Source organism: Protopterus annectens, chromosome 9.part0 (assembly GCF_019279795.1).
Source record: "Protopterus annectens isolate FY-2018-M chromosome 9.part0, PAN1.0, whole genome shotgun sequence".
Classification (NCBI taxonomy): domain Eukaryota; kingdom Metazoa; phylum Chordata; order Ceratodontiformes; family Protopteridae; genus Protopterus; species Protopterus annectens.
The window spans coordinates 524,614,849-524,629,439 of NC_056743.1; the positions used below are offsets into that span (position 1 = coordinate 524,614,849).

Below are 14,591 nucleotides of genomic sequence, written 5' to 3' on the forward strand. Positions count from 1 at the left end.
TTTATTTCATTAAAAATCACACAACTTCCTTGAGTGAACTGTCCAAGGGATAGATGAAGATCACACACTGATATGTCTGATTTAGTACAAGATGTTGAAAAAGTGTACAACTTGCATAATTCAGACAAGACCAATATTGAAGACAAATTAGCTACTTAATTTAATGATGCTAGCTTCAAAATCAGAGTAAAAAAATCATTATGTATACAATTTAACAGCTCTGTTAAGGAAATAAATAAATCACATACCATTTCCTGAGATGCTATCATTTGATGTCATTTTAGTTAAGGGCTAGTATATGAAGTGCTTGATTCATTTTTTCATAGGAGTTCTTTCATGCAGACATTCTCCTTTACTCATGCAGTTTTTATCAGGTGCACATCCTTTAAATCAGTCCAGAGAGGCCTGAAAGAAAGAATACAAAGAAATGAACGTTCACTTTGTTACATAATGCATTTCATTCCATTCAGTATTAAACAAAATTCATATCTTCTTCTAATTCTCAGTCCTAAACATTAACTTTTCATTTATTCATATTGTGGTACAAACTGGAACATATTTTTAAATTTATAAATTTTATGTTTAGATTTTGCAAAAAAAAACTGCGGTGGTGGTGGTGGTGGTGCTGTGGTAGCATTGTCGCCTCACAGTTAGACGTTGCCCGTTCGATTCTCAGTTAGAGCATCTTCTTTATGTCTACATGCGTGAATCGGCATTCCTTCACTGAAGCTTGTGCGTTAGGCCCGGCAAGCCAGCACGTAAAAATCTACTGCCAATCATTAGCGAACCAGAGTTCCGCTGTGGCGACCCCTAACCGGGAAAAGCCGAAAGACAAAAACAAACAAATGTTTAGATTTTGCAAAGCTTTATTAGCCAAATATGAACCCTAATACGATTATAAGACTTTAAGCAGCTTCTGAAAATTACCTAGGCATGTTTTTTTTTTTTTTTAACAGGAAATGAGACATACTGCATGTGCAACATTTACATATACTGGTACAAAAAATAAACAATTTTACAAGAGATGGGATGCTGGGATGGTTGTACTCCTTAACAATTAGATAGTCAGATTACTGTATTATATTCTTTACTATCCATCATAATCAGATATTTCCGAAACAATGAGTCAACGATCCAGATAAAAATAGAAATATATTTATTCAAAATGAAGAAGCACCTGATAAATAATTTGAATTATGCAAAGCGGATTGCTTAAACACTGTATGTTAGAGTAGTCCTGTTTATAAAATCATTTCTCCCTTGCAGAGTTAGTGAGATGTGAATGTGGGTATTTATTTGTGTATGTTTGGGGGACATGATAAATTATACATGAAGACTTAAGGACTGCAAAAGAAACAAACCACAAGGTAAGCTAATAACACTAACTCACACTGCATGATCTTGCTCTAATTTTATTACATAGATAATTAATAGTTTTGCCTGCTGTTTTGATACCATTTTACTGGTCTATTATATTTCTTTTTTTTACATTAAGTTCATTGTTCTCTGCCAGGAAATGTCTCTTCACTAGAGTCCTAAAGCTTGGGTGACCGTCTTAACCAGCTGAAGTGAACATAAGTGGTGCAGAAACACCCAGATTTTGTTTTAAACACAAGATAAGCTACACTAAGCAAAGAGCCTTCTAACACAGACCAAATGTTTTGTTACAGTGTAGGCTAGCCATTGTTTTATTAAAATTAATTCAACTCAGTAAAATAAACAGAGAAGAAGATGCATGTATCTGTACAAAAATTCTGTAGAAGCAAAATAGTATTTTCTTTTAAAGGCAAGCAGTAAATAATAAATAAATAAAACGTATACTGAGCACATCTAAACTAAAATGAATTGTGAGCAGATGAGGACCTCCTGGGACTTCTAATCTACCTATTAAGGTCAATAGAAGTAAAGGGAATTTTAAGTCACAAAGCAAGGAACCTAATCCTCTTAACAAATGCCACACCAGGTCTTCCAAAAAGTAGTGGTTTTGTTATTCATTTTGAATGAAAATGTTTTAGATAGCTCAAACTGAATCACACTATGTAGTCAATGTCCGATATTATAGAAAAGCCTACTTTTTTGTATATTGAGAAGGTAGAAACATCTGCTAAAAGCAGAGTACATAACTATTAAAAATGCTTTTAAAATGAAATACATTTTGTTTCAGTCATTATATAATTGGTTATTTTAATATGTTCAATATTAGATCTGTTGTTTAATGTCCATGGTTGTTTTGTTTTGCTATTTTTTTTGGAAGGGGAGGTTGGGTGCACATTCAGCAGCAATGCATCAAAGACTATTCATTAATAAAAATGAGTAATATTTTTGTGTTTAGTTCATCTTTAGTCATGAAAGACTGATACAACGTTTGGCAATCACCAGACGGAGAGGTAGTTATATCTTTATTTATATAGTATACATAGACAGACATGTACTATATTGGCGTAATTATCGGAGTTATCAGAAGCAAAGTCTAGCTTTAGATGCAAAATATAAAAGATAAAATAAAAAGATTTTCTGCTTAACATTTAGTATGTGTAGTGGAAACTAAACCACATGATTAAAGTAAAACATAAGTTGTATTAGAAACATTTATTTAAGGACAGATACCAGTTTTTTTAATGCAATAGCGTTTCTTTTAAGCAAACACACTGGATTAATCCAATCCTTGCACAAAGTGATAAGAAACACAAAACACTGAAGAAAACAAAGCACTCAGGCACATGACAATATGAGAGTTGCTTCTGTTGAAAGAGAAAGGCTTGAGTCATGCAGGTTTTGAATACCAGGTTTCAAAAATGCTTCTTTTCCCCAAGTTTGTCAAATAAAGGATTGTGCAAAATCCAAGTATTTGCATTGTCAAGTATTGGCAACCTTGTTGTGAATATTTTGGGCTGTAGCCATGTTGGGTGAGGGGGCGGGGTCACTCCCCCTCTATACATTAAAAGAATACATCAGTTAGCAATTTGATTGTGATTTTAAGTGAAAATGTTCAGCATATCAGAACACAGATGTACCAGTCTCTAGCACAATAAAAATAAGAGCAACATTTTATAGGTGAAATTGTTTACTTGTCTTTGTTGATTGGAAAAGGTCTGACTTGGTAAAACTCATTTTCAGCACAGGCCCAAGGAAAAGTGGTCCACATTTAAGTTATACATGATGTACATTTATAACTGCAGGGTAAAAACATCTAGACATGAGCTTATTTACATAATTTTGAAATATTTTTAAATATTTCTTACATGAATGTAGCATTTTGACACAAAAAAACAGGCAGAAATTAATAAACTGGCTAATTATTGACTAGAGAAATTACAGTTAATGTATTTGTAGCATGATGGCTGCAGGGAAAAGATCAAACAGTAATAATTTGCAGACAGACAAGTAGAATTGTAGCTTAAAAACTGATGAAAGGAGATGTTATAGAAATGAGCAGGACGTTAAATGGACTGAGCAAGAACTGTAGTTAGTGGTGGGGTGTGAGAGGAGGAGGAAAATTAAGAGTTTAGGAAATAAGTGCAGTATGAGGAGGAGGAGTGATAGGGTACAAAAAGAGTGGGAAGCAAAGTGACTAAGAGATGGAGAAACGTAATCTGAGTAAAGCTAGTCAGGTGAACAGGAAAAACAGAGCTATCTTTGCATATGTGCTGTTTAAGCAAAGTTTTGAAACTATTAAAGTGTTTTATCTGTTTTAACTGTTCTGGGGTTTCATTCCAGAATTTTGACACATAATGAGAGTACAGTCCGTCTCCAGCAATGTTGACTGTCTTACTCATACATAAGTTAAAGTTTATTGCTACTGCAAAGGTCTCTAGTGTGTGAAAAGTACAGCACGGTATCTTGTAATGCTGGGCATTTTTCTGGAGAGTGCAATAGCTTGTAGGCAATAATTTGTAAGTATGTCAAATGGTTTGGGAGTTCAAGCCAGTTTGTTTTAATTCAAGACAGTGGTATGTTTTATAAGGTTGTTTTGTTGCAAATTTAGCTATTTTGTAGTAGCAGGAGGCTAAATTAGTTTTATACATAGCGATGTTATTTGTTAGATTAGGGAAAGCATATAATAGATAAGGAAGGAGGTTATGTTGCTGCTGAGGTAATTCTTACCTGAACTGTCAGGTAGTGTTTGGCCATATACAGAGTCAAGTTTTTGGTGAGTTTTCTTGATGGAATGAAGTATGTGGTGATCAGATTTGAGGTTATCCTTTATTATGATTCCGAGCATTTTAATATGGCTTCTATTTTGTCGTTATTACTTGAGGTAGTATGAAATGTGTGTTTCTGGTTATTTTTTAGCATTAAACAGCAAGTTAGAATTTTGTTAGCTATATTTCCATGTCTGTAAATGATTGAGTTATTTCCTGTAATTTAGTTATGGATGAGGCAGAGCAGATCAGGGTTGAATCATCTGAAATATTGTACAAGAGTGGCAAGTTTTGTAGCAGTATGAAGTTTATTTATGGAAATATGAAATAGAAGGGAGCATGAATACTGACCCCTGACCCTTGGGGACCACTAGCAGAGATCAGTTGAAATGCTGAAAGGTTTTGTTCCCATTTAGTTGCCTGCTGAAAACAGCTTGAGAGGGAAGGGTAAGTGAGACCTTGTGTTACAAGTTCAGAGAGGAGATTTTCCTTGGACACAGTGTCAAATGCTTTGGAAAGGTCAAGGATGTTGGTAATGTTGAGAGGGCAGTAGTGGTACTATGGCTGGGCCTGAAGGCGTGCTAGGCATTGGAGAGGAGTTTGTGTTTGGTTATATGTTTCATAAGCTGAGAGTGATGTTATAGAGGGGAGATAGGATAGAAATAGGTCTGTAGTTTGATAACTCTGTTGAAGTACCTCCTTTGTGAAGGGGTATAATAATGGGTTTTTTCAGATGGATGGGACGTAGTTTTCAGTTGTTGAATAGTTGATTAAAATGGAAAAAGGGAAGGCTAGTGCTTCTGCACCTATTTTAAGGAACATAGTGGGAAGATTTGCTTTTAAACTGGATTGTAATTTTTTTTATGGCTGATGTTGGGACAGGCTGAAAACTAAAAGACAGTCTTGTTGCTTTTGAGAAGAGATGGAATGTGGAGTGATGAAGTGAGGTGGTCATTGAATAGTTTTAGAACTGAATGGATAAAATGAGTGGCAATGGACTCTGTTGTCTGAAGTAGTAGGAAAGGGTATCGTGGTATGGCCGAGGTGGCTAATACACATACAGATTTCTTTAGGTTGATTTTGAGGTATGCAATTAGTTGTTTAAGTTATTAAATTTTGGAATATTTAGATGGGCTAGAGTTAATTTTTAAGTTGGTTTTATAAATAGCTAAGGAGTAAAAATCTAGACATGCATGCATATAATAAATTTTGTTGCAGATGCTTCTGAGGTTAATGTTGAAAAAGGTTAGTTTCATTACTTGATAGGAAAATTGTGTTAGCAGTATTGAAAAGTAATGGGTTGGCCATGGTGGTTAGTTGATATGTGGGTCCAGGGTTTGTATAAATATCTTCACTAAGTTTCAGGATGGAGACAGAGATGAGTAGAGGTATGGAACCATTTATATTTGTATCTGACTTTCAGTACCTATAAGAGAACAGATCTGAGCATGTATATTGTTATAGAGGAGAGATAGACAGGGAGTGAAGAGGGTTTTTGATGTAATTAGGGTTGCTACCCCTCCATTTTTTTCCTATCTGGAAATCAAACTAATTCTCTGGTAGTCCGGAAAACACTGTACAAACTTCGGTATTCTGCTTCAAAAAGGAAACAGACCATCAGAGTTTGTAAATCGGCTGATTTACTATGCCTTTTTTTTTTTTTTTTTTTTTACAGAAAAACACAGTAAATCAGCCGAAAGCAGGAATGGAAAAAGTGGCATTCTCCATCGAGTTATGTCATCGTGATGTCACAAAATGGTTGGAATGTGGTCGGGAGAGGGGGGTGGGATGGGCGGGGTTACTGGTGACGTGAGGGGTGTGACTTTAGTCCGGTTTTAGCCACGACAAAAGGTGGCAACCTTAGATGTAATGTATGTATGTTTGTGATGGAGTTGGGATATGATGTGGGAATATTATGGCAGTTAGTGAAGTGAGCTAGTGTTGTAAGTGTGCAAAACTGTAGCAATTGACTTACTTGGATTGTGAGGTGAGATGGTGAGTGTTTAGATGGTGGGTACAAGAAAGTGGATGTTTGGTAAGATGATGGCTGTGAGGCATATAATGAAAGGAGTGTTATGAGAAAAGGAGAGGAAGAGGGAGGTGTATTAAAGGGTTGGTAGATATTTACAGGATAGCATGTAGATAGATTATGACAAGATATGAGACATGTTCTCCCTGCGTTCGTGTGGGTTTCCTCCAGGTACTCCGTTTTTTTCCCACATTCTAAAGCCATGCATCTGGAACATCTCTCCCTGGGCCTCCACTGAAAATAGGCTCTGTCCTAGTCGGACTTTCCAAGTCAACAAATGTTAAATAAGTTACTGGAGAGTGGTTAGACTGTGTGCAGAAAGCTGTATGGTACGAGTTTATGGGCAGGGGAAGAAGAAAGGAGCAGCATATGGATGAGGAAGGAGACCAAAAAAAAAAATCTTGATAAAAATAATGCATTATGAGAACAGTTAGAGATGAAAGGCTTTAGACAATGTAATATGATATAATTTCTTTCTTTCATCCAATTACAAAATATACAGGAGACAAAAAAAGGAAAAAAAAATACTCATCCTTCCTGCTGGAATCTAGGGAGTGTGGCATATTATTAAAATGCAAAAGATACTATTTCCAAAAGTTAAAAATGCTATGAAACTGCCTGCAACTCAGGGTGCGACTAAAAGATCATACTTTTTTTTTTTTTTTTTTAAGTTATGATTAGTAAATTTTAATGTGTTTAAACTGTGTTTCAAAGACATGTGTCTGGAATGTTTCTCCCTGGGCCTCTGCTGAAAATTGTCTTTGTTCCAAGTCGGACTTTCCTGCTCCCGTTAAACTGTTAAATAAAATTAAATAAAATAAAATAACTGAAAAATGCAGCAGTATATTTCGTGTTGCCAGAGTGGTTAGAAAATCCTTTTATGTGACCCATCTGATCACGAAAGGGTTCGCAACAAGATCTAAGGATGTAATGGTGCCCCTCTACTCTTCCCTCATCAGACCCATTATTGAGTACAATGCACCAATTGGAATGTACCTGGCTAGACATCTCCAGCAGCTGGAGAGACCACAGAGGTACCTAACCAAGAGGATTACTGGTCTCAAACAGTTGCCTATGCAGCACGATTGAAAAAGCTAAGACTGTTCTCTGTTGCATACCGCTTTCTCAGAAGCGATCTCTGTCTAATGTACAGAGCCATGTCCAACCCAGAATTGTTGAACATGCTTCATCTTAGCAAAACCAAATCTACTCGAGCTACACGCTCTAGGGATATAAACCTCAACAGAACAATGAATAGAACATGCTGGAGGGATAGATTCCCTTCGCAGAGACTTCCCTTACTATGGAACAGGGTCCCGATCTACATAAGACAGAGCCCCTCACTATCACTCTTCAAGAGGAATCTTGATGAGTGGATGGGTAACAGAAAGTTCACACCGGGGATCACACCAACAGCACTACTAGATAGGGGCCAAGGGTACTAGCTGCTAGTACAAGGGTCTAGGGAACTACTAAAGGGGTGGTGAATACCACACGTGGCTGGGCTAATATATGCCTTCAGGCAGATAGCCCAGTACCAACCTATGAACCTATATTTGTACTCAGATTGAGAGAGAAAGACACTATTTATAGCGTGCTTTATTTTATTTTTGTTATACAGGGTAGTGCACTGATCTCTACCTTTTTTAGCCTCAGCCTGGGAGCACTGTCTAGTTAAGTGACACTCTCACTCTCGCAGTTAGGCAATGGAGGCTGACAGAATCAAACCCTGGACCACAGGAAATGTCTCGTTAACAGCTCATTAATCCTCTGCACCATTTTCTTGTGTACTTGCTGAACAAATTCTATAAATGGATATTTATCTCCTGTAAAGTGGCAAGCATTTGCAATTTTGTCACAGATATTTTTCACTGTTTTGTCTGTCTTTACATTTCGTTAAAGCACATCTCTTAGCGTAATAATGCTTACCATTTATTGTGACTATTGGGATACTTACTAATGTAAAAAATAATAAATATTAATATCTAATATAAAATACACAATAATAAATGACCAAAATAATAAAACAATAACACAAATTACATTAGAAACTAAATTTAGAATTGCAGTCATTTTGTGATCGGGTTCCAAAAGTCTGGGACAACATATTGGGGTGCCATCACTGCCAAGAAAAAGGAGCTGTAAGATTAAATGGTGTCAGAGATTTGAATTCTGTAGCAATGCCCAAGCAACACCATGACAGAGTATGGGGATATGGAGGTGTGATAATTCCAGTGGACTGCACAACTACATGGGAGTAGTAAAGAGAGATGGATAAATGCAGAAAATCATTCAATATATGTAAGCTGCGTGGTCTCTTCTGAGCAAAAGTGTTGGATTCAGTGGCAGGAATCTCTTTCCACTGTGAATGAGGTTTATTAATGTCTTGGAATACAAGGAAACCCAGCTATAAAATGAAAAAAATATATATAACTGGTAGAATTTTAGCAGGGCATTTATCCATTAACATGAAAGTAAATAGCAAAGGTATCTGGTTGGCTAAGTTTGCAGATAACTGCAAGCTAGGAGCAGTGACTGAATCCCCAAATAACATAGTCATCCTCAGGAAGGTTTGTCTCAAATTACTGGTGCCAGAATCATGGACTGAAACTAAATACTAGAAAAAAACAAGTACATTATAGTATCCTTTGGAAAGTCATATACCCCAATGAACAACCACATTGACAACATGCCTGTAAGAGCTGAGCCAGTTTGGGATTTGGGAACATATGTAGACAGTGACCAAACATTTAACACACCTGTCCACTGCTGTAAGAAATTCTTTCTATATTGCATAGTTTATAAAAGGGATTGTCTCGACATCTATGGATGTTATTGCCCTTCTTTGCTCAGCCCTCATTACACCAGTCAGTGAATATAATGTACCCTTTGGCACATATCTATCCAGACACATGCAACAACTGGAATGCTCACAGAGATACCTTACTTAAAGGCTATAAGGCCTAAGCAGCATGTACTACATGGACAGACTCAAGGCCCTATCAATGTACTTTGTATCCTACAGGCTTGCTAGAGGTAACCTGTGCCTGGCATACAAGGCATCCTCCGATCCAATACTGATGGATTTACTGCACAGCAGCAAGTCAAATGGTATCAGAAATACTCAGTTTAGGGTATGTTTTATGAGCCCAGGAGTGTTGCTGTTCACAGCTTATCCTCACAAAGCTTTAGATGTTTTGTGGTCAGTAAATCATGTATCGATTTAACAAGACTGCAGTTCACAGTAGATCTCAAGTGTACTTGCTGGGAACCTATACAACAGCTTGATGTCTGTTAGGGCTCTGTTGGCAGTATTTTTCATAAGTTTTTATCAAATTCACTGCCTCAAAATTGAACTGCCCATGCTGTGGAATGGACTTCCCATACTTGTCGAAAAGAACACCTCACTGGCCCTCTTCAAGAGGAATCTTGATGAGTGGATGGGAAATACAAAATTCACCCTGGGGATCACTCCAGTGCCTCTACTTGACAAAGGCACTGGGTTCTAATGTCTGGTGACACGATGCCAGGGTAATCCTTTGGGCTAGGCTTGTAAAGGCTCCAGCCTAGTACACATCTATGAACATACAAAGTTTACATTATAACATTGAGATGCGATTCCAAATCATGCATGCTAATGAGGTTCTTTGGATATGTATAGCTTGCTTCTACTCACAAATGCAACTCTAAATCAGTCCTAACATGGTCATTGCAAGACGCAACTGCTGGGAATGAAAATGTAGTTTGAGTTGTCTATGCAATCCCCATTGTAGAAAAAAAAAATACTTGTTGTGCAAGCTGTCACTTTACATATCGCAAACATTTTTGACCATTAAAACTATAAAATGCCAGGGAAAAGATAACTTTGGATGACACAGCAACAGTGTTATCTGTGCATATATAATTTCAAATGTAAAGCTCCCTAGGATGGGGCAGATGGCACACAGACTGGTGTCACTGTGATTTTGGTGCTTAATGAACCCCAGGGATGTCACCTGTGCAGAAATCCAATTTGGGATACCAATGGCAGGGACATGCAAATGACAGTAATGAGGGCAGGGCCAAAGTGGGAAACTCATGAGACTATGTTTAATGTAGTTAAGAAGTCACATGAAACAACTTGCTCTACAGCACCTTGGGTATGTAGTTGTAACTACATAAAGTTAACTAAATAATTTATGAAAAGTACATTTCCTGGAGCCTAAAACACATGATGTTCAATCCAAATGAGGTGACAAAAATGGAAGAAAACTGAAAATAGGTGTTGTAGTAAGCTAGTAGTCACAGAATAAGTGCAAAACAGTCTAGGGATTCACAAAACAAAATACCTTATTCTGATCCACAAGGAGGCCACATCAAATAACAAAGGTAGGAACTGAATCATTTACATAATATTGCTTAGGTTATGGTGGTGCTGTGGTAGTGTTGTCGCCTCACAGTAATACGTTGTCCTGTTCGATTCTCAGCTAGAGTGTCTTCTGTGTGGAGATGTGCGTGAATAAGCATACCTTCATTGAAGATTGTGCGTCAGAGCTGGCAACTCAGCACGTAAAAATCTACTGCCAATCATTAGCGGACAGGAGTTCCGCTGTGGCAACCCCTAACCGGGAAAAGCCAAAAGACACAACAAGCAACGTATGTGAAGTATAATGTTTGCTATGTTAATATAGTTTGATTACTTTTTTATGAATATAAATTTGCCTATGCCACACGTGATAATTCAATAAAGGTGTTTGTGGAAAAAAAAAAACATGCCAACAGGCTCAGCCCTGCTGAGTGCAGAGCTGTCCCTAACAAGAACAACATAACAGTACATCCACATTACATATACTGAAAGGCAAGACCAATATCTAGAGGTCTGTGCAAGAAACAACCAACAAGTGGAGGTAGTAAAGCTCTAATCAGGGAAAAATAAGCCACAAGAAATCCTAGGTCTCCTTACTATGTAGGATCAATCAATGAAGCCTTACTCAAAGATGCTATTGCTGGCTTGTGACTTATGGCCATACGTCCATTGACATAAATGTATTGAAATGTCAACACCTTCCCTCTGTTGAGAAAACTGACCCAGTATTTATCCCACAGAAAAGTCTGCAGTCAAAGAAACTAATGTATTCAAAAATTAGATACCGCAAGTAGAAAAGCAAATAACCATAAGCCATAAATCCAATAAAGCTAAAACAAGCCACAAAACTAAAACTAATTCATAGAAAAATGTCAACAACTAACAATAACTACTCATGTTTAATGGAGGTTAAGTGATTTTTTTTTTTTTAATTACAAGATCATCATCAAGACAATTCAAAATCATATTACTTTCTGTTTTATATCACCATTAATCCATCATTTTATGAATACTAGTAAACCATCCAAAGATCCAGTAAGTCTTGCAAGTAAGTCTTGTCGCTCCAAATGTAACAGACCAAGTTCTCTCAATAACCTGCATTTAGCAGCTATGGTTTTGCCCTATAGTATGGCTAGTAATAAAATTAAAAGGATTATTGACAGAATTTGCATTTGGAGTATGACAACCCACCACTGGACCAGTAATCAAGGAGCCTCAATCCTCACTACTGGTGCCAGTGAGGAAAGTACACTGGGAGGATAACAGGTACACACACAGTATTTCCAGATGCAGCTCTCTGCAACAAGTGCAATTTCCCTTAAAAACACACAGTCTGGGGCTGGTTTCTCCCTTTTTCTCCAGATCCCCAGTAAGGCTCCCTACTAGCACAGCTATTAGGGTTGAGATCCCAGTCCCTGCAGCATCCTCTATGTCCAACTGATGCTTCATGTTCCTGCCCAAGTAGCTGACACACACTCTCTGAGGTTTGATTTATATACACACACACCTGGGAAAGGCTGGAACTGGTTTACTAGCTATGCCCCCTTTTGTCCAGACTATAAGGTAGTTATCACTGCCACCAGCCAACTCATCAGCTACTTTAAGGCCCTTAACTAAGGGTGTCCAATTTTACTGTGCAACATTAATACGAATGGTAGTTTGACCAAGATCAAGACTATTAGGAGTAGCCCATACAGTGTCACCAAATAAATATGCAAGTACTCTCAAAACTTAAATGTGTCTCAAAGATCAGCCACAATGAAAAGTTAAATAATAAATAATAAAGGAACAGGAAAACTCCATATATATTCACAGTGACAGAGTTCAAAATAACAGGGAATATTTAAAACAGCATTGCAGAACAGCCTCAAATACATAAAGAAAAATATCTAAACTACGCTTTGCTATTTTGCTGACTATATCAGAGAATTATACTGCTCCCTAAAAATTTACTTCATCAGAGCAAGGCAGATGTGGTGAATGGATCCTTCAAGTTGTTGTCAGGTCAAACACAAAATACAGAATGTTGTCTCTCTCTAAGAGACCTCTCAAATTAATATCTCAAATATTACTGCTGGGATAGCTTGCAGAATGACATTATTTATTGTCATCTGAATCTATCCAAGGTGAAACCCCCCACTGCTGGAAGCTAGCAGTATTTAGCATCTATCTGTGAAAATACATACATCTCAGATCTTTGGCAGATGCTGGAAGTCATAAAACAATTACATCCATTCGCATTTAAAAACTAGTAATTATTTCACTTTAAAGACAATACAGAACACTCCATAGTATGGACATTCTGTCTCTAGCTGCCATAAAGTAATTTAATTTCAGCTATTTTTCTGAAGTTAGCCTCCTGTATTCCAGTTTCCACTGTTAAAATATACAAATTTAAACAGTTACAATAGTGTATTGTACATTTCTGTTCTCTTATTTATTTTATTTATTGGTATTTGTTTACCAGCAAAGTCCACTGGGCCAAGAGAACCCATTTTCAGTGGAGGTTCAGGAAAAAAAGTGCAGCAAGGCAGTTAATATAATGGTACAAAAATTCAAAAATGGACAGTACATACACACTGTGTAAACAAAATGGAACATTATTAAAACAACAAAACAGAAGGGCTATACCCATACAATATGTACAGAAAATGCAGTTTAAGGGTAAATACTAGTACAATGGTAAAAAAATTTAAAATGGATAGTACATACAATCAGTGTTAGAAAATGGAGCAATATTAAACAAAAGCTGAATAGAAAGACTATTACTCATGGAATATGTACAAATAATCCATTTTAAGGGTACATACTAAACATGTAGGCATTTTGGTGAACATTTTAGTGATATAAGCAGTTGTATAGAAGCACTTATAAGGTAATTTAAGAGCAGCAATCAGAATAAATGATGTAAAAAAAGAGTGGAAATTAGTTATTAACAAATAGTTAGGAATCAACATATAGTGAGTTAGGATTGGAAGAATCTTCTGTGTTTATCAAGTAGTGATGAAGGAAGATATGACAAGGAAAGGATGTAAGGTCAATATAACTTAGAGTGTGGGACTTGGGTTATAAATGCATGGGAGGCAAGACGTCTGCATTGCCACAGGGTGGAGAGGTGTTGCCATAGTGATTTTTGGAAGGTGATATTGATGGTAGTTCTGGTAGCTACTGGGAGAGAATTCCATAGCATGGCCATAGTGAAAGAATAGTGCATGTCACCAGCTGGGAATTTTGGTTTATCTACTTGAAGAAAGAGTTGATTTTTGCATCTGAGTTGCCCATTTGGGTGGTAGTGGGTTAAAACAGATGAAAAGGCTGGGCAGTTTGAGGTTTTGAAAATGACTGTGTGCGCTGTGATTAGCTAAAGGTAGATGAGATAGTCTGGGAGTTCAAGGCAGTTAAGTGCTTGTAAGGATGTGCAGTCGTGGGAAGTGTCTTTTGTTGGTTGGAAATCTTGCAACCATGTTGTAGCAGTACTCAAGATTGTTTTTTAAGGACTGGATATTGGTAAGGAGAGGAGCACCATACAGGAGAGGAAGGAAAAAGGTTGAGGCGAGAGTACGTTTATTGGAGCAATTAAGAAAATGTTTATGTCTGTAGAGGGAGCCTAGTTTTTGTTTTTTTTTTTATTATTATTCTGGATGTGGATGTTGAATGTCAGGTTTTCATCAAGAATAACTCCTAGTAATTTTGTGTGGGAGATGACCTCTATGGTGGTGGTATTCTGAGAGTGAATGATGAAATCTGACTTGTTACTAGAGAGGTATTTCTTATGAGTAAATATCAGCAATTTGGTTTTGTTAGGGTTTAGGGCTAGGTGACTGACCATCCACTTTTCTGGAGTTGTAAATGCTTTTTGGGTTATTTGCAGAAGTTCTATTGTTGATTTGGCTGAGCAAGTTATGGTTGAATCATCTGCATATTGTACAACAGATGCATTATTAGGGATGGAATGGAAGTCATTTATAAAGATACTGAAAAGAAGGGGTGCTAATATAGTGCCTTGGGGAACACCTGTGAAAGACATGAGGAATGGAGAGAAAGAGTTGAGCCATCTAATAGAGTGATGCCTGCC

General features: G+C 37.1%; 1 long non-coding RNA gene across 1 annotated transcript in view; it reads right to left on the bottom strand.

The window, feature by feature from the left end:
- Positions 1 to 252: 252 nt before the first annotated feature.
- Positions 253 to 14,591, bottom strand: part of LOC122811321 — a 1,024,361-nt gene continuing 1,010,022 nt past the window's right edge. The window contains exon 3 of the long non-coding RNA XR_006366235.1: positions 253 to 405. This is a non-coding gene — a long non-coding RNA (uncharacterized LOC122811321). The remainder of the gene's footprint in view (positions 406 to 14,591) is intronic.